The sequence below is a fragment of the Carassius auratus genome, unplaced genomic scaffold, assembly GCF_003368295.1.
Source record: "Carassius auratus strain Wakin unplaced genomic scaffold, ASM336829v1 scaf_tig00216014, whole genome shotgun sequence".
In the NCBI taxonomy this organism is placed as follows: Eukaryota; Metazoa; Chordata; class Actinopteri; order Cypriniformes; family Cyprinidae; genus Carassius; species Carassius auratus.
This window is the reverse complement of record NW_020528362.1, coordinates 683,204-704,554: the sequence shown is the minus strand read 5'-3', so window position 1 is coordinate 704,554 and position 21,351 is coordinate 683,204. Positions and strand designations below refer to the sequence as shown.

Genomic DNA, 21,351 nt, shown 5'->3' with positions numbered 1-21,351 from the left:
TAGTTTTCTCATTTCAGTTTTTTGAGGAGGCTCTGGTTAAGTCTTGAAGGATCTCAGGAATCTCAATCCACTTAATTTTTCTTGTAAGAGCCATTTATGAGTTTAATGTTTCTGGATTATGGTGTCAATCACTATTTTATTGTTTTGTTGCTTGATATTGTAAACCTGTGCCCTTCCATATTATTTTAACACATGATCTGAATCATGAACACACTGCTTTGTAGTGCACACAGTTTTACTGTCTCCTGCACTTTGTTATTCTTCTGCTTATTTGTCTACAGTGTCTAATGAACCAGACGTCTCACACATTCACAGAAAAATAAGGTTCATAACATCCTCTGTGTGTTTCTTCAGGACAGCATCCATTATATATCTGTGAGTATTGTCTTTGTTTTTTAATTAATGTGTATGTATAATAATTGATAATTCATTTTTACATTTAATCAAATAATAATTTAATCATTTTTATTATTTAGTATTTGACTTATTTTTCTTGCTCTTGCGGTGCTTTCAATCTCAATCTCACTTCAGCTGCTTCAGTTTCTTTCTGCAGTGGAAACATCAGTTTAGTTGATATTGATTTAATTTGACTAGTTACAGCCCAATAGTGTCTTCTCAAATTCTTACATTTTATTCAGAATTAAGTTAATGTAATATGAAAGATGATGAATACATGAAATATGGTTAGTAATTGTGTAAAAGCTGTAGTCACAGAGTCTCTGAGCAAAAACATGAATGTCCAGCTCTGTGTGTAATCATAGAGACAGAGACTACAGTAAAAGTAAAGAGAGAGACTGTCTCTCCTCTGAACACACACTGATCTGATCTGATCTCACCTTCACTACAGCTTCTGATCTCCATCTATTAATACACTTATGAGCAAATATTGAGAGAAACAGCATCACAGTATCATGATCACTGTTATGAACTCACAATCATTATGAGGAAAATACTGCACTAAATTAAATATCTGGTTTGATTGTAGTTGGTGTTGATTATTAAAAATGTTTCCTATTATTGGTAACACCTAAATGAAACACTGATTTGTATATTAAGTCAACATTTATGTTCATTAATTCACATATTACACAATTTCATAGCGTATAACATTAACATAATTTAAGAGTATCATAAACTTTCAATATTGTCAGATAGGTTTCTTTATGAGGACAATGATATTAAACTCACCCTTCACTGAGAGAGAAACAGAGCTTGATTGTGATGAGACTGATCTTCCTTCTATGTGTCCTCCACACGTGTACTGGCCCTCATCAGATGATTCAGATCCTTCAATAGTGAGAGTGTTTCTGTCTACAGTGTGACGCTGAAACGACTGTAACTTTACACTGTCTTTCTTCCACTCATATCTCCAGTCTCTGTGTTCAGACTCAATCACACACGTCAGTCTCACTCTCTCTCCAGTGAATACTGTTTTGTCTGGAGTCACAGTCAGAGTAGATCTGGGTGAATCTGTGAAGAAAGACAAAAAACATGAAGAGTCTGAAACAGCAGTTCAGGGGAAAGAATAACTCTGTATTTGTATGACACTATAGTTTTTTTTTCTTTTCTTTCATAGCTTGTGTGTTTTCTTAGTCGAGTCGGAGTGAAATGCTGTGCTGACAGAGACTCATGAACACTTTTACTCATGCACAGTAAAATTGGATCTGTTTTATTTGTGTACTATCATCAGTTTCCTCATTTCAGTTTTTTGAGGAGGCTCTGGTTAAGTCTTGAAGGATCTCAGGAATCTCAATCCACATTGTTTTTCTTGTAAGAGCCATTTATGAGTTTAATGTTTCTGGATTATGGTGTCAATCACTATTTTATTGTTTTGTTGCTTGATATTGTAAACCTGTGTCCTTCCATATTATTTTAACACATGATCTGAATCATGAACACACTGCTTTGTAGTGCACACAGTTTTACTGTCTCCTGCACTTTGTTATTCTTCTGCTTATTTGTCTACAGTGTCTAATGAACCAGACGTCTCACACATTCACAGAAAAATAAGGTTCATAACATCCTCTGTGTGTTTCTTCAGGAGAGCATCCATTATATATCTGTTATTATTTTCTTAGTTTTTTAATTAATGTGGAACTATAATCATTGATCATTTTATTGTTTTATTTAATCAAATAATCATTTTTTTTATTTTTATTTAATATTTGACTTATTTTTCTTGCTCTTGTGGTGCTTTCAGTTGTTGTTTAACATGATTGTTTGTCTCAAGTAAGAGAATGTGTCCATGTCAAGGTTTTTAACATCACATGTTGATTTTCTTTAATACAGTTCTAGCTTCACGGCTGAATGTGGTTTTGTGAACTGGTTTTGGGATCAGACAGGACAAGATGGATGTCTCAGGATCTGATAAAGTGACTGGATGGAGATCTGATCTAACAGTCACACGCTCAGACAAACATCTGAATGTAGAGTTAGATCAGGAATGGACTTGAAGAAGATCCTCATACAGAGAGCAACAGAGACACCAGAACACAGAAAATGTCATGATTTTGCTAAAAAAAAAAATACAGATTTATATTAGACCCTTATGATTTCACTCAATACATACATTTAAAATATTTTAATTACTGAATTGTAAGATGTGTAGTTACAATTAATAAACAAAGAATTTGAATGTGTGATCTTCTGGATTCATCAAATTTGATGTGCTATAATCATATTTCATGTTAAATTAAATGTCAAACTTTCACTTTCATTGATCTACAGATTAAAGGTCTTCACGGGTCCAAAAATTTGTGCCCGAACCCGAAAGAGACCTGTAATGTACTACACCGAACCGAACTGACCCGGACCCGTCTATTATTTGAAAGCTGAACCCGAATCCGCCGGGAAGACACATATGCGACTCGATTATCACATATCCCACCCTAAATTGCTATTACAACCTGTTGCGAAAAATACAACTTTCTGTCTTACCTAATTTAAGGAGCCATAGTCTCTCTTCCTTGTACCTGACTGCCTCTGATGCATTACAATCCTCCGACGGGAACGTTTATTCCTCTCGTTATTCCATGTCCATGACTCGAGTTAACTCGCATACTAACTTCGACTGTTTGCCCTTTTGAACTATAATAAGGATTGCTCGTTCAGTGCCATGGCCACTGATGTTATTTATTTATATTATTATAAAAATGGGATAAAATGTAAGCGTGGTTTGTTCCTCACTGGTTGAGATTGAAACATGACACACTCTCGAGACTGCACATGTGTGCTAGCCGGATCAACCTGAAATATGCTTTTTAACGTAATCTGAGTGTCATCGAAAACATTCATGTGACAGTTCACCTCAGATCTTGTTGCTGATTTGAAATATATTAAATATGAGTGTGTCAAGCCTGCAAGCATCATTACTGTGCCAGCCCTTGCATTAACTCGGAGTCTGCGCGCTCTGCTTCTTACGGCAGAGAGATAGAGAGGGGGGGGGGGCGCTCTTTTTTTGGCTAACACTTTTCTTTTCCTAATTTTACTAGTTGCAAGTTACAATAAACACAAGCAGTGTCTGATCACGGCCGGGTGTTCTCCGAGTCCGATCGCACAGGTATTAAACAGACCCGGGACACGAAGTAAATAGATTCGGACCGGACACGGACCCAGCTGATCATTTAAAATATAGACCCGAACCCGTACAGGCGGGTCGGGTCCCGGGTCGACTGGTCTTGGGTGCAGCTACTGTGTTTTAAAGATGCATTATTATGTGTTCTTTGGCTGCTTTTTATTTTTCCTCATTTTTTTTTTATGTTACCTTGATATTCTTTGTGAGGATAAATCCAGAGAATATAACATAATGCACTGAAAAAGGAAATGAACACATTTGAGCATCATTAAACTGTCTGTGAATGAATCTCAATCTCACTTCAGCTGCTTCAGTTTCTTTCTGCAGTGGAAACATCAGTTTAGTTGATATTGATTTAATTTGACTGGTAACAGCCCTATAACCTCTTCTCAAATTCTTACATTTTATTCAGAATTAAGTTAATGTAATATGAAAGATGATGAATACATGAAATATGGTTAGTAATTGTGTAAAAGCTGTAGTCACAGAGTCTCTGAGCAAAAACATGAATGTCCAGCTCTGTGTGTAATCATAGAGACAGAGACTACAGTAAAAGTAAAGAGAGAGACTGTCTCTCCTCTGAACACACACTGATCTGATCTGATCTCACCTTCACTACAGCTTCTGATCTCCATCTATTAATACACTTATGAGGAAATATTGAGAGAAACAGCATCACAGTATCATGATCACTGTTATGAACTCACAATCATTATGAGGAAAATACTGCACTAAATTAAATATCTGCTTTGCTTGTAGTTGGTGTTGATTATTAAAAATGTTTCCTATTATTGGTAACAACTAAATGCAACACTGATATATATATTCAGTAAACATTTCTGTTTTTTAATTCATATATTACACAATTTCGTAGCGTATAACATTAACATAATTTAAGAGTATCATAAACTTTCAATATTGTCAAATAGGTTTCTTTATGAGGACAATGATATTAAACTCACCCTTTACTGAGAGAGAAACAGCAGAGCTTGATTGTGATGAGACTGATCTTCCTTCTATGTGTCCTCTACACCAGTAATCACCCGCATCAGATGATTCAGATCCTTCAATAGTGAGAGTGTTTCTGTCTACAGTGAGACGCTGAGACGCTTGAATGTTTGAGGTTCCTTTCCACCACTCATATTCCCAGTCTCTGTTAGACTTAATCTCACACGTCAAATTCACTCTCTCTCCAGTGAATACTGTATTGTCTGGAGTCACAGTCAGAGTAGATGTTGGTGAATCTGTAAAGAAAGACAAAAAAACATGAAGAGTCTGAAGCAGCAGTTCAGAGGAAAGAATTACTCTGTATTTGTATGACACTATATAGTGTTTTTTCTTTTCTTTCATAGCTTGTGTGTTTTCCTGGTCGATTCGGAGTGAACTGCTGTGCTGACAGAGACTCATGAACACTTTTACTCGTGCACAGAGACCAACGGTCAAGGTCAGGATGCTTTTTATAAAATGTTCAGTATTGATTAGTTTTTCCACCAAACCCCTGAACACGTGCTGTATCTGAATACAGTGGTGCAGAACGGGGATATTCAGTATATGCAGTGCATAGAGGCTGAAAATATTTAATAAAATGTTATAAATAATCAGAAGCTATGCTGTTAAAAATAATGTAATGAAACATTTTTATTTAATGGTCTTTAGCATTTTTAATGAGTTCAAAATGTATAATACACTGAGTACTCTACATATCAGCCGTAGCTCAGCGCTCACACTTCATTAAGCTCCGTTAACATTACAAGAGACACGCAACGAGAAAGAGACATGTTCCCCTTCACTTCAATGAGGAGCTGGTGATTTCTGGAGACATGAGCGTCAGCGACCGTTGGTGACGGGATGGGGCGAGTCCAGCGATGGGACAAAGTTGAGAATCCTTCAACTTTATGCAAATGAAGAACAACTTTTGGGAGCGACAGCCAATAGGAAAGAAGATGATAGAGCTCATGTGATCGCTCTCCTCTCAGATCCAGCAGTGAAAATGTATTATTATCAGCTGGAACAAGTTTATGAAGTAAGATTTTTGAATCTTACTACGAATGTGTATCGACTCTAAATTAAATTTTAGAATTCATATTCAGAAATTGATGAAAAAATTCACAAAAGGAACAAAAGTCTTAAGATGTTTGTCAGGAGCTGAGAGGGGGCAAGCTGTCAGTCACTGAAAATAATTGACTGTGCTGTGATTAGGTCAAACATAGATTATGATAGTGAAGTTTACAGTTCTGTGAACAAAACCTTCCTTCAAAAGATAGAAGTAATAAACCAAGCTTTGTGGATTTGCTGTTGTGCATTCAGATCTTCTCCGCTTGCTTCATTAAAAGTTGAAATGTAGAACTGTGTAAGTTTCAGTTGAGATTGTGGTACTGATGTAAAGGGACATCTGGAAAACCATCTAGTTAGACTACATCTGAAAGATTGTTGGGTATGAATACAAAGAAATAAGAAGTTTTAGTTGGGTAGTAAGGAAACAACTTGGAGATGAAAGATCATGAAATTGCTCTGTTGCTGCCCCCCCCCCCCCCCCCCCCCACACCTGGTTGTTCCCTATGCCACTGATAGATTTACAAGTTCACAAAGTAATAAAAAAAACTGGAGATGAACATGCTAACTGAAGCAGTAGATCAACAATATATAATACTATAGTATTATTCTGTTATTTACTCTTCGGTCTAACGAGCCAGAGTCTGGAAGAACAGCAGCAGAATATATTCCTACTTTTCAAATAAAAATGTATTATCAGATCATGTGTCATTTTTTACAACTGAATTATTAGCTGTAAAAGACCATGGCTCTCATTCTGGGGCAGACAGAGTCTGATGAACAGAGAAGAAAACTCTCTGTGCGCAGTATAAGAGAGCAAAGTGATTAACACTAATATCAGTTTATTTCTGAGTAGTATGTCTATTGCTCAAAAAATAAAGAAGTCACGATATGTTTGTGAATGAGCGTTTGATTTACATTTGATAGGAACTGAGATTATTAACAAGAATACAAACAAGCCACCTTTCGCCAACAATTGCTTTTTTTTTATTCAGAAAAGGACATTTGAGTGATTGAAGTAGATGAATAGAGTTGGCTCTTGCTAATTAGTACTGAATATAAAACAATGATGAACTTTGACAAAGAAGTGTTTTTTAAATGTTATATTATATACTATTACGAGGGAGATGGTGAATGAGACAATGACTGATCCTGACCTGTCATCTAGTGATTAATGTGAGAATATCATGACATCCATTTTATTGGTTTTTGTATTTCTACAGTCTTCCACTTAAGCATGGCAAATATTCCATGAGTTGTCTAAATAAAAAACGTTATTATCTCACTTTTCTGTTTTTCTTTTCAGCCCTGATGAGTTTGTATGCGTCCATACACAAGCTAGTTAATGGGCTCCTGGACGTTGATTTACAGAAGGTCAGGGCTAGAATACAGGGATCTTGTTCACCCCTCAGTAAATGTGCAGCTGTGTCCTGTCTGAATATAGTGTGACACGAGCTGTACGAGAACATTTCTGATTGAGGTGGGTTACACCATTAAGGATTAATCTTAATTATACTACGGGGCCATTGAATGCTTGAATCTGATTGGCTGATGAACGTTCTGAGGGGTGCTATTATTTTCTGGGGAAAGCACAGCGAACGTAGTTCCAGGCAGCGCTCTCGACCGCATTACAGTTTCAGATCACTCATAGTAACTATAACAACGGTCATGCAGTTTGCAAATAAAGGTGTTGTCAGCGCTGCCCTGATGATTTTATCAGTTAGCCTACAGTGTAGCAACACAAAGGCTACACATGACATGTCCTACTACACGATGAGACAGCGCTGTTTAGAGATGCAAAGAGGTAGCCTAATACACACAAGCTCCTTCTCTCTGTCTCTCTTAATAACTACATTATAATGATATCAATGGCTCAAACCTCCATTCCCAGCTTCAAAATGATGTTTTTGAACTAGCAAAAGTTGCGCTGGATGAGACGTGGAAGAAATAATACTAATTTAAGTAAAAAACGGACAAATCCCTTTAAATACATCATCTGATCAATGTCTACAGGTTTGATAACTGTAGTATAAATGTAATAATTGGCACCGGCCTGTTGAATTATTAGAAAATTAATAATTCAGCAGCCCGTCGTCATTTATTCCTTACACACAGATTAAATTGAGGTTTATCCACTGATCTATATATAACTGGATCGCTGATCGCGTTCTAAACTGTCAACAGACGTGCTGAGTCCCAATTCGCATACTATCCATCCTAAATAGTATGCGAAACTAGAATTAGTACGTCCCAAATCGTAGTATGTTGAAAAGAGTATTCCAAAGATACCCGGATGGTCTACTATTTCCGGTTAGAATTCAAAGTGCAGATCAATGCACACTCTAACGGTGTGTTCACACCTAACGCGAATAGAGCGTCAAATTCGCGTCTACCGCGCCTAGTTTGCCGCTTGACCATTTTGAGATCATTCGCTTCATTCGCGCGTGAAATTAACTTCACAACAGACGCGAATTCGCGTCATGGGGGGCTTCTGCCAGCTGAGTTCACGCAGCATTTTCAACCGCCATTTTTATTCGGATAATTTTCAAAATATTACTGTTATTGTGTCATGAAATGTAGTTTTAAAAGTATTTCAGGCGAGAATGTAGTTGTTTTAAACTCAAATATGCGGTTTATTTATAATGACAGCGTCTATTTAAAAAATCTGTTTCGCCGATCTCAGAGATGAGCTCCATGCGATCAGCGGGAGCTCCGTCATCATGTATCCGCCGAGAGTAGCCTTTCCTCGGCTAGATCTTCTGACATTTGCCGCTGGCTCTGATGTCTCTTTAGTGGTTCAAGATAAAATATAATTTGTTTGGGGTAAAATGAAACGTTTCTTATCTTTGGCCTTTATTCAATTTATCTATTAATATGTTTTATATATATACATAGGCAGGGGCGGAGCCAGAAGATGTAAACATTCGGGGCTTAGCCCAAACCTAGGGGGCTGCAGGGGTGTACTCCGCAGGGGAGATTTTTTTCCCCCATTTATGTCAGCTAAATGCACTATTTTTCAGGCTGTTTGAGATAACAGAATGCCTAAAAATCTATACACTATCTGGGAAAATGATGGTTACTCAGAAAAAAAAAATATTCACCCAGTAGAGCCTACAAACTATTTTGTATTTAATTGTTCTCCAGCTATATTTCTCAATTAATCTATCTTCTTATCCCACTAATGTGCCGAGAACAGTTGTAAAACATGCCCTGAAATAACTTAGCATTTGATACATTGGGATATATTGCTTTTGAATCTCTCTCTGGCCGGTGAGGTTTGCTCTTACGAGTTCCTTTTAAAAAAAATTGTTATGTCCATAATGTTAATTTCAGGCGGTTAGTCAGTGAGCTCGCTACGACGGCGGTGAAATAAAAAGCCCACCAGCCCCTAATGACAACGACGAAGAAGATGATTTATATTCTTCTTCGTTAGTTTTTATCAGCAGTTGCCAAACAAGCGAAGTGATGCGTGATGCTTTACCGTCCGCCACAACGCACAGTAATAGAGCTTTTGTTTCTTTTTTTGCCGCTCCAGTCTGAGAGACTGAGAGGAAATGAAACAAAGTTGAAATTATTTTAAAAAAGCTAAAAGATTCGGGGCTTTTGACAAAACATTCGGGGCTTAAGCCCCATTAGCCACCCCCCCGCTCCGCCCCTGTACATAGGTCCTTTTTATTCCTGTCTCTATAGAAATATGAACTTTTGTCATATAGCTCCGGTTGACTCCTCACTGACAACATCTGTCGTTCCTCCCTGTTGAATGAGTGGAGAAGGGTATTCCTGCACAACCCGAAGCTGCAGGAACTTACTGTTGGTGTGCATAACTAGGCAAACACGTTGTCATTCACGTTGCATGACGTCATCGAAGTATGTCCCAGAAAGTGCATACTCTTTTGCTACACACTCAAAAGTATGTACTTTTTCCTCACAAAAAAAGGACATACTTTTAGGTCGTAGTATAAGTAGGCGAATTGGGACTCAGCAACAGTGAAGCCACCGGAAGTGTTCGATCCGCTATCTTACTAATCACTACCAGCAGAGAGCACCATTGAGTCACATTTAAACCACTGTCCTAAAATAACTTGATTTGAAGCAAATCAGTCAAATGGGATTTTTTTTTTATGTGTATATAAATTAATGTTTACTTCAGATGTTATCTGCAGTGTTTACAGTCTTTTGGGGCAGTATAAGCGATATATTCAAATCGTTAAGGTGTGTGTGTCTGCTGCGCACTGATGACAGGTAACTGATCCAACACAAAATATAGCTCATTTCTTTATGAACATAATTATTCAGGGATTATTAAAGATGAACATATTAGCATTAGAAATGGATTTGAATATATCACAATGAATAATACAATTATGTTCTTAATATTGCTCTATAAATGAAAAGCTTAACTTACTATCTTGGAAATAAAGATGTCTTTAAATCCATACTGTATATAGTCAGTTATTTCTCTGAATAAATTCAGTTTTCAGGATGAGCAAGTTGTCATTTGTTATTATGTGTTGAGGTCATGTCTGTCTGAGGTTAATCATGTTCATGATATTCACTACTGTAATTAATGTAGCTTTTTAATAAGTATGTTTAATAACATTTAAAAAATAACCGTTTACATGCCTAGGGTGTTTGCAGAAATACTTCAGATTTATAAATTCTGACTTGTTATGTGATGTTTTCTCATTAAAATCATACAATTTCCTATTAATTCAACAGAATGTTTATGCACACTAGGGATTTCCAATATGGCGTAGGTTTCACTTTAATGACGTCATGTTTTATATATATATATATATATATATATATATATATATTTTTCTTTTTTTTTTTTTTATAAGCCTTTACTCCAGTCTCCAGTGTCACATTATCCTTCAGAAATCATTTAATATGTTGATTTACTATCAGTGATGTTCTATTTAGCTTTCTATTAATCAAATAATCCCAAATAAACTGGTAATAAAAAAATCAATATATTAGAATGGGTTCTGAAGGATCATATGTCTCTGAAAACTGGAGTAAAAGCTGATGAAAATTCTGATTTGCATCACTGAATTAAATTATATTTTAAAGTATATTAATTATGTATAATATATGTATATACGGAAAAGAGTGTAAACTCCTCACACAATGGCTAAGTTACTGAACATCTGAACATAGCGAATCAAATGCACATAGACAGATCTTCTACTGTCTATATTTCTGCAAGCGTAAATATTGTGGAAATAAGTATATAATTAAATATATTAAATGTGTCTATGCAAATGTATTCCTCCTGGAACAGAGCTAAAGCGAGTTTGGATGGTATTTATTTCATACTCTGTGATAGTTAATTTAATGTAAAATATATATATATATATATATTGTATTTAATGTATACGTTATATGTACAACAATCTACTGTAATAGTTACATGTAAAGGCCTACTGTAATTAGAATGTAGCCTAAGTTATTTCTGTCAAACTGTAGACAGCACACGCGGTGTTCATCTAATAAAGATCTTCATCGCTAGCAAACAATAGCCTTTGCAGATTTGCTTTCAATTCAGTGCACACCCAAAGCCACGTCTTCAACGCTCTTTCTGTTCTTAAACTTTCTGTTACAACTCTGAGTGAACCGCTTCAGACGCTCAGCGCGTGCTGCAGGGAACTGAACAAATCATTTAAACTGATTCACGAATCAATTCACTGGTTAGCCAACTGGTTTGATCAAGCCTTTGAACAGAATTGACTCAAAATAATGAATCATTCGCGAATGAGCATCGCTCATTGTCCAGAGAAAAGTAGACACTGCATTTGGAATAAACTGAAGCATTTATAACATTTATTGCATAAGGATAAAGTAACAAAAGCAGCGTAGCTCACAGTAACGAAGTAAAAGTACAGATTTTTCAAAAAAAAAAAAATACTTAAAAGTACCCATCTTTAAATATACTCAGAAAGTAGTTACCCCAAAAAATACTCAAGTAAATGTAACAAAGTAACTGTAACTCGTAACTACCCACCTCTGCTTATTAATAACTGAACTGTGTATTAATGTAACTTTATTATTCATTGATAACTGCACAGTATCTGTCTTATAAAGACAAAAAGCTAATAATTAAATCAGAAAAAAATCATTAAAATAAATATTTTAAAAGATCAAAATAAAAGAGTAAAAATAAATAATTAAAAAGATTAAATATTTAATTTGTTTATTTGTATATTATGTTTTGTTATTTTCATTTTAATGGACTTTTAATTTGTTTTTCTCAGTTCCTGTTTCCTTTGTTCAAGTTTCCTGTCACTCATCAGTTTCTCTGAACACATATTAATCATCACAGGTGTCTGTTATTTTGGTTCATCATTATTTGTTCCTCTTCATCCTGTGTTCTTAGTGTTGTTGTTGTTGTTTTTTTCTGAATCTTCTTGGTTGTATCTTTATGAATTTAAAAGTATTTTAAAAAATACTTTATTTTTAGTTATCTTTGTCTGTCTTGAAACGTGACAGTCATGTGATCATTAACAGATATTAGAAAGACTTGAACATGCAAGTGTTTTGTTAAATTATTGAAATGTAAATATGCAATCTCAGGTTATTTCAAGTAAATATTCAGTTCAGCTGACACACACACACACACACACACACACACACACACACACAATAATTTTAAGACTAATATAAACAGCTCTGCTACAGCCATAGACAGTAAAAGAAATGGACACAGCGACCCCACTGGAACTCAATCGAGACAAATGAAGTCCATTTTTAGCTATTTTTAGCACTTCAGTTTCTGCCGTGCAGACTCAAACTAAGCTTGATGACTTCAGCAACCTGTCTGCCAGATGTAAATCTTCTAGTAGCTGTGAATGCAAACTGCCGTCGTTAATCTTGCAGAGACGGCGAGCTTGAGCGGGGAGTTCTTTGTCGTGAGTGAGCAGGAGTAAGTATTCTGATTAATTATTTTGTATAGTATTTTGAAATGTAACGCCAGTACGCCATATTAAGTTAATTGCCTGGGAGCTTCTCCTCCTGTCTGTACGGTAATGCGACAGAGAGCCGAGTGGTTATGACGTAATCGTTAGCCTATTTTTTACAAAAACTGTTTATATGGGGCCATAATGTAACATAGAAGATAATGGAGCCCTTTATACATTGTCGTGTATATTTAGAAATAAATAATGGACAAATGGAGTCTGTAAACGCCTCTGATGTTAAGTTATTTGTTGTCAAAGTGAGGCCAAAATGAATGGGAGTCAATGGGAATGCTAACGCAAGTGAAGTTCTGCTACAAGATGGCGGCACGCGGCCGACTTCAACTTCCGGTCGACTTCCTTGCCGCCTGGGTACAGCAGGTCACAAGTTAGTTTGTCCTCCTCTTCATCATCTGTAACTCATCTCACTCTAAATCCTCACACACCCTCTAGTGTCTGGAGTAAACACTGCAACTCAATATATGGCTCCATCAATTACTAATGAATTAAAATCAAGAAATTTGAAGAAGAGTTTTTGTTTGTTTGTTTTTGTACAACAGAGGTTTACTGTTAAAATTAAAACATGGAAGAAAAATTGTAATTCCCTAAAAATACAGCTTTAATGATAATTGTATTATTATTGTTGCTGTTGTAACATTTATATGACCATTGTACTAATAAATTATACATTTCTGCCACAATCTCTCTTTTTTTCATTATTATTTTTATGAATTGCCTTGAAGACCTTTAAATTAATTCACAGAGGATACAAACTAACACACATATTTAAATAGTCTCTTTGCAGTTTAGTGTTCACAGAAATTACTGATTTAAGTTTACTGACGAACATGATATTCATTCAAACATAATATTCATCCTGAAGGTCCTCCAAAGTTAAATAAATTCTGTGACTTTCCTCGTTCTACAGTTAATTCCCTTGTAATGACTGGATTCCTCTCGTGGAAATAACAGGGCTCTAGTTCACTTAATCTAAGCATTAAATTAATATTGTATTTTGTAAATGTGTGTTTTTGATCTTGTGAACGATTCATCCATTCATATGTGTGTTTTAATGTCACCTAGTAATGTTTCATCAGAATCTCATCAGTGACTTCTCTCTGGTGGAGTTTGCTGGACTTTAGTTCACTTAAATCCACCTTCAGTGTGTGTTAGAGACAAATAATGAACAGAACCAAATCCTCACTACACTCAAAAAAAATGTACTTTCACCTTTGCTAATTTTACTTAATCCGTTCATGTTATGATTACTTAAAAAAAATATTTAACAATGTGAACTTGATTTAATCTAGTTCATTCAACAAAAAAGTGTGTATTGTCAGCTTTACTTAAAAATTATTTGTTCAGCCAACATAACATTTTTGCATAAAGGTAACATATTAGTGAAACCAACACAGACTTGCATCTCATTGGCTGAGGATTTCTGCAGTGTATTATGGGTAATTGTTATTCTGTCACCCTCTTGGAGAAGTGTAGCACCATTAGATAGGTAGATGAGTAATACTATTTATGGCAATTAAGTTATTCTAATAAGTTTTAGAACAAAACAAACAAAGAAACAAAAGGTTTCAAATGTTGCTTTGTAATTTAAATATGTTTGTGATATGCTTGATAAGCTGTAATTATAGAAAGGTCTGAAAGAAAAGTAATAATAATCAGCTGCTCATTATAATGCAAGGGGGTGGCATTCCTAAAATGGCATTATTCAAATTTTATGTCATCATTATTTAACATTTTCAGGTACAATTAACTCATTTGTTGTTTGTTGACTCTATTAAGGGTTGTTAAGTTTACTTAAACTTATTTTGTAAAATGAACTTAATTATTAAAAACATTGTCCAAAACATTGCAGATTAGTTGGGCTGATACTATTAAATTAAGCTTTGCCCAACCATAGTAAATAAGTTGAATCAACCTTAATAAATTAAGTTGACCCAACGTAAGTACATTAAATTGGAGTAACAGAGTTGCATAATGCTGAAATAAAGCAAATTAATCATGTGGAAATCCTTTCGATGATTTTTTTTATGTTCGTTCAAAGAGTTATTTTTTTTGAGTGTACATCCTCTTTTCTTGATACAGTTCTGTTTCTACTTTACTTCTGTTTCATTGTGACTTTATTAAATGCAGATGTCACTCTCATTAATGTCTGTTCTGTGTGCAAATGTTACGGTGTTCACTTCTTTAAAACAAGTATCAAAATCACTGATATCTGTACTGTATCTGTCTCGTAAAGGAACATATTTTGCAGTTCTGGATTTGAAAAAATAATGATTAGAAATTAAGTCCTTCAGTCATTTTATAAGAACAGATGTGGCTGATACAGAAGAGTATAAGAAAAGTGTTTATCCACAAATATTGAAATAATGAGCATTAAACATAAATCTGCAGTCTCACCTGATACAGTCAGTGTAAGAGCAGCACTGGTGTGTGATCTCTGTGAGTCTGATCTCTCTCCTCTACAGCTGTATTCACCACTGTCAGACACATCAGCTGTGAATCTGAACTCTGCTGTTGATGTTGTGTATGTATAGCTAGTGTCTCCATCTATAAACCAGCTGTATATCCACTGAATGTGTCCTCGTCTCTGTATGTCACATGTGAGAGTGACTGTCTCTCCTCTGAACACACGCTGATCTGGAGACACCTTCACTTCAGCTTCTGGTCTCTCTGTATTAATACACATATGAGGAAATATTGAAGAAATGTATCATGATCACTGTTATTAACCCATAAGAAAATTACTGCACTGGTAAAACATTTTCTGTCATTTCTACAGTTATTTACTGTATATCAGCAACAGCAAATTCCCCTTACAGCAAATAACTGTAATTCCCTTTGCATCATGGGAGTTTTCTGTGATGTCAAACACCTCATACAGTGATAGTCTTACTTACAGTGTGTGTTTGTGTGTGTGTATGTGTGTGTGTGTGTGCATGTGTGTTAATTGCTGTATGCTACTGTATTTGCTGTAAATGCCTCTTTGGCACCACTCCATTGAAAGTTTGAATTTTTTTCATTTCTTATCTTTGGATTGTCGGTGTTTGTCTTACAGTGTGTCTGAACAGCACAGAAACAGAGCGAGTGCTTGATGTACTAGAAATATACCGGCATCAGTTTACTGTCCAGCATCTGTTATAGTTATTATCACTGATTATAATGGGTTCAGTGTTGTCTTTTGTCACATCGCACAGCAGGTTTTGTCCAGGAATTAAACTCATGAGTGAAAGAGGTCTGGAGAACATCTGCGCTGTGAGTCGATGATCCTCACGAGAGAATAAGAAACAAGCAAGCAGGTGAACATATGATTGTAGATCTGTGTGTGTTTTTTACTAGTTTGTAACATTTAATCTAAACACAACGGTAACATAAACCTTGTTGTTTTAATTAACAAAATAATTTGTCAGCTTATTGAATTACCAAATTAAAATGATTTTTAACAAGCAATGCTTATTTTATATTTGTTAATGAACGTTGGCAAGAGAAAATAAAATCATATGTTATAGGTTTAACAAAAGTTTTCTGGCCACCTTTCTACTTTTAGCCTTATTTTGTTATAGTTTTTATTTATTTATGGCTTTTAATATTTATCTATTTTGTGTGTTTTAAAGGCAATTACACTGAAGTATCAAGAAACACACGAGCTTCTGCAAGTCACACTGAGACTGATCATTCATGACAAGAGAAAAACTTAACTATGATTTTGAGAGGTTTGTGTATTTCATATTGTTTCCATATGTCAGTTTACTGAAAATCTTAATTACAGTAACTTACTGTAAACAGTGTCAACCCTTTGAAATGTCTTACAGTGTGTATTAAATTTAAGATTTGGTTTGTTTGCTGTTGATATTAATTACATCAAAAATATTTGTAAATATTGTTATAACAAAACGTGAGTTCTGTTGTATTCACAGATCATACAATTGCAGACTGTACAACATTTACATAATTTAAGAGTGTAAAAAGTGCAATGTAATGAAATCATGTGACAGTTTGATTCACTATTGTTGTATGATGTGATTTGTTTCACAAGAAGAAAAAGACAGAATAGAGTTTATACTGAGCTGAATTTGGAAAACTGTAAGAGTTTTATATTCTGATCAAAACCACAGTCTCTCAGCTGGACATGTGATCATATTAGAGAGAGTTTATGAGGACAATGATATTAAACTCACGTGTCACATTCAGAGAAACAGCAGAGCTTGATTGTGATGAGTTTGGTCTTGTATCTCTCTGTCCTCTACACGTGTACTGACCCTCATCAGATGTAGTTACTGCTCTGATAGTGAGTGTGTCTGTGTTTACAGTGTAACGATCAGACGACTGTAACTTTACACTGTCTTTATTCCACTCATATCTCCAGTCTATGTGATCAGGCTCAATCTCACACTTCAGTCTCACTTTCTCTCCAGTGAATACAGGACTGTCTGGAGTCACAGTCAGAGTAGATCTGGGTGAATCTGTGAAGAAAGACACAAATAAGTGACTCAAACAAAATACAAAAATACTTTGTAAATGAGTTATAAAACTACAATTTATTATTGTATGTCATATTTCATAATAATGGTTCTGTATTATTATTTGTGTACTGTCATCAGTTTTCTTATTTCAGTTTTTGTTGAGAAAGCTCTGAGGACTCGTGAAGGATCTCAGAAATCTCATAATTTTTTTCTGCAGCTGTTTGTAAGTTTAATGTGTCTGGCTCACAATGATATCTAACTGTGGTGTTACATCAGGAATGGACTTGAATAAGACTCCAGAGCACAAATATCCATAATTCTGCTTAAAAATACATACAGAATTATATTAGACCCTTATGATTTCACTCTATCTCTCAATACGTACATTTAAATAATTTTAATTACTGAATATTATGAAGTAATGTATTAATAATGTATTACAATTAATAAAGAAATAAACTTGAATGTTTGATCTTCTGGATTCATCATATTTGATGTGCTATTTCCATATTTCATGCCAAATTAAATCTGTCTAAACCAGGTTTGTCAAGCTCAGTTCCCGGAGGGTCAGAGCCCTGCAGAGTTTAGTACCATGTAATGTTCAAATAATCCTAAAAGACTTGATTAGTCAGATCAGGTGTGTTTAATTAGGGTTGGATCTAAACTCTGCAGTGCTCTTGAGTTAAGAAGAAGAAGAAGTGAAGTGACATTCAGCCAAGTATGGTGACCCATACTCAGAATTTGTGCTCTGCATTTAACCCATCCGATATGCACACACACAGAGCAGTGAACACACACACACACACTGTGAGCACACACCCGGAGCAGTGGGCAGCCATTTATGCTGCGTCGCCCGGGGAGCAGTTGGGGGTTCGATGCCTTGCTCAAGGGCACCTAAGTCGTGGTATTGAAGGTGGAGAGAGAACTGTACATGCACTCCCCCCACCCACAATTCCTGCCGGCCCGAGACTAGAACCCACAACCCTTCGATTGGGAGGCCGACGCTCTAACCATTAGGCCACGACTTCCGAGTTTGACACCCCTGCGTGAAACTTTTATTTTAAGACCATGGGATGCATCGCAAGTTTTACACATTTTGCACTAGTGGATCATAACCGGGTTGTAAGTGCTGCTTCAAAATGCCAAAAGAAGAAACAGGAGCAAGAGACAAAAAATAGAGAGTAGGCAATTTATTGAAAACCGCATTTAAGGTCAAACAGGCTGTTCATCAGCTGATCAAAAATGCTATATGATACACCATGTTGTTCCCCCAGAAAGTATTAAAGATGGATACGTTCATATCACTGTTAAATCTTTAAAATCGCAATTTACATGAGATTAAATGAAAAACTCCACACAAAAAAAATAAAAAATTGTAAAAAAAATAAGAAAGAAATCAACACACTCAAGATGTGAGTCTGTGAACGAGTCTCAATATGACTGTGAAGGTTATTGCTCTGATCAAATGTAGTTTTCAGCGTTCTGTTCCTGTTTCCTGTTTTCATGGGTACTTGAGTTATAGTTTTGGTTGTTAATTAGTTCCAAACGTCTGTTTCTGTTCTTCATCATTACACACTTTCTAGTATTTAACCACTTAGTTTTCCCCAGTTCTCTGTCTGTTCTTGTTTTAGATGTGTTTGTATATTCTTACTCCTAAGTTTTCCTCTTCATGTTGGATTTACTTACTAAAAGACTGTTTCTTGGACTTTATATCATCATGTGCTTTATAATAATCACCCACACATGACAGACGTCACATTTAGTTGGTTCTGTTCTTCCAGCAGGTTCACTGTCAGTCTGGATGTGAGTTTTAAGTCACTTCAGTTTTATGCATTTGAGACCAGGGATGGGTATCATTTACATTTTATTGATACTGTTATTCTATATGGTGCAAAAAGATATGAAGTGAAAAGTTTTTCTAGTTATTGTATTACTGCTGAACTTTAGCAACTGTATTCAAGCTCTTCAGTCGTTTGTTCTATTCAAACGTAAGTTCCCTGCAAAGTGGACATCACAGGAATATTCCACCATGATTGCAGTTCGAAGTGAGCGTATATATGTTCCAGTCAAAGTGTATTGAAGTGTGCGAGATGTGAATTTAAATTGTATTTATTTACAGAGGTATGTGATGTCACACTTCTCCATGTGTGAAGACGTTGCGCAGAGCAAATCAGTAAATGAATGTTCGGTAGTGAAGTAAACTTCAACAGATTTCTAACACAAATATCAAACGGACTTGGCCCAAATGTGGTCTCAAGCGGTCACTGCTGACCTCCTGTCAGCAATGGCATGTACCCTTTCAGCCGGAGCTGGGCCATGTGTGGCAATGACGGCATGGCTGGGATCCGGCAAACAACATGAGGGCCGTTTGTTGATGGGAGGAGTGTGGCTCAGATCAGTCCAGTGATATGTGGCTCAAATCAGGCTAAGATCTGGCAGCATATTATGTGACCCACGATAATCAAGAAAAATACAAAATTACATGATAGCGGTTAAATGATCACAGACATTTTGAAGTGTAGTATTGTTAAAAAAGTAGTCTTTGAAATGTCAAGTCAAAACAGAATGAAACATTATCATTAAAAAATTAAGCAAATCAGTAAATCAGTCAACTGCATTAAACTGCACTTAATTATAATTTTCTTAAATTGTATATTATTATTCTTGGTACAAACAATTTTAGAATCCCAGAAGATTGAGAGAAAGAGAGAGAGAGGGAGAGAGAGAGAGAGAGAGAGAGAGAGAGAGAGAGAGAGAATTTAACCATTATCATGTAATATTTATTTGGTGTACCATGGGCACATAATTTTTATTAGTATACTGTCATGAACAAGCATTAAATAAAATGATCATGAAAGTATTTCATTTTTATTTAAATCCTGTATCCATGTGATACTTGGTGTGAGGAACAGATCCAAATTCGAACCGCATTCATTGGCGATATTTATCTCCTTTCTCAGTAGCTATATTAACTATTTAAAAATGTGCCGTTAAGAAGTGTTACAGCAAGTTTTCGGCAGCGATATCAAACGCTATTAAATTCAGTTTAATGTGGTTTATTGGCATTTGTGTGTACATTACCAAAGCATGTCACAAAAAGAATAATGGAATAATTAATTATTAATCCAGTTCTGGGCCACACAGAACAAAGAGACACAAAATCTGCAGAGCAGGGGGTCGCGAGGACTGGGATTGAGAACCGCTGCATTAAAGGAATAGTTCACCCAAAAATGAAAATCATGTCATCATTTACTCACTCTCAAGTTGTTTTAAACCTGAATGAGTTTCTTCTTCTGTTGAACATAAAAAGTTATTTTGAAGAATGTGGGAAACTAAACAGTTGTTGGTCTCCAGTGACTTTCATATTTTTTTTTTTCTACTATCAAAGTCAGTGGGAACCAGCAACTGTTTGGTTACACACATTCTTTAAAATATCTTCTTTTTGTGTTCAACACAAGAATAAATCAAACTTAATACATGTTTAGTACAACATGACAGAGTAACAGAGGTGTCCCCAAGGGTGGTCACGGCCACCACTGATAAACTCTGGCCACCCCTAGGATGATTTGCAGTGGGTATTTTTAATTTAAATGCATAATGTAAATTCACAATAGTTTAAGAATAATAATTTAAAAATAATAATAATAATTCAGCACCCGCTTGTATTTATATGAACTGTTTTTCATATAAATACAAAATAAAAACCATATAGCCTAGTTATATTTTTACCATGGTATTCATATATATGTGTGGTTTTAATGAATATATTACGAAAAGCAAACAAAACACTTACAGAGTGCGCGCATACATTACTTGATGGTCTAAACTAGTGCGCATATGCATTTATAGTGTGTTCTTTCACTGGAAATTTATTGAATTATCAAATTATTCAAGATATGGGGCAGAAAATGTATAGATTTATATAATTTCATATCGTTATATTATCACACGAAGAGTGACGTTTTTTTTCCAGAAATCAGCATAATTACAAAAGTGATAATGATTTTATGCAAAAGTTCAATTAACAAAAAGTTAACATCAAGAGACTTACGTTTTAGACAACATATTCCCTTTTTGCTCTATTTCTAAAAACCAAATTCATTCCAAACACAGTCACTGTTTTGCGTCTCTGAGCAACATGTTCCGTTTCTGAATGAATCAACCGTTTAAATGATTCGGTTCAATCGAAATGAGTCACTTATTAACAGTGACTCGCTGACCAGGGGCGTCGGACTGGGGGTAAATCCACTACTGATTGCCAGGGCCCCAAAGGAAGAGAGGGCCCTTGAAAAGT

At 35.5% G+C, this 21,351-nt stretch overlaps 1 protein-coding gene across 1 annotated transcript in view; it reads right to left on the bottom strand.

Moving 5' to 3' along the window:
- Positions 1 to 17,048, bottom strand: part of LOC113096657 (carcinoembryonic antigen-related cell adhesion molecule 5-like) — a 66,024-nt gene extending 48,976 nt beyond the window's left edge. The window contains exons 1-3 of the mRNA XM_026262069.1: positions 16,773 to 17,048; positions 14,995 to 15,267; positions 1,189 to 1,470 (exon numbers count right to left, since the gene is read on the bottom strand). The gene's annotated coding sequence lies outside the window, so the exon portion shown is untranslated. The remainder of the gene's footprint in view (positions 1 to 1,188; positions 1,471 to 14,994; positions 15,268 to 16,772) is intronic.
- Between the last annotated feature and the right edge of the window lie 4,303 nt (positions 17,049 to 21,351).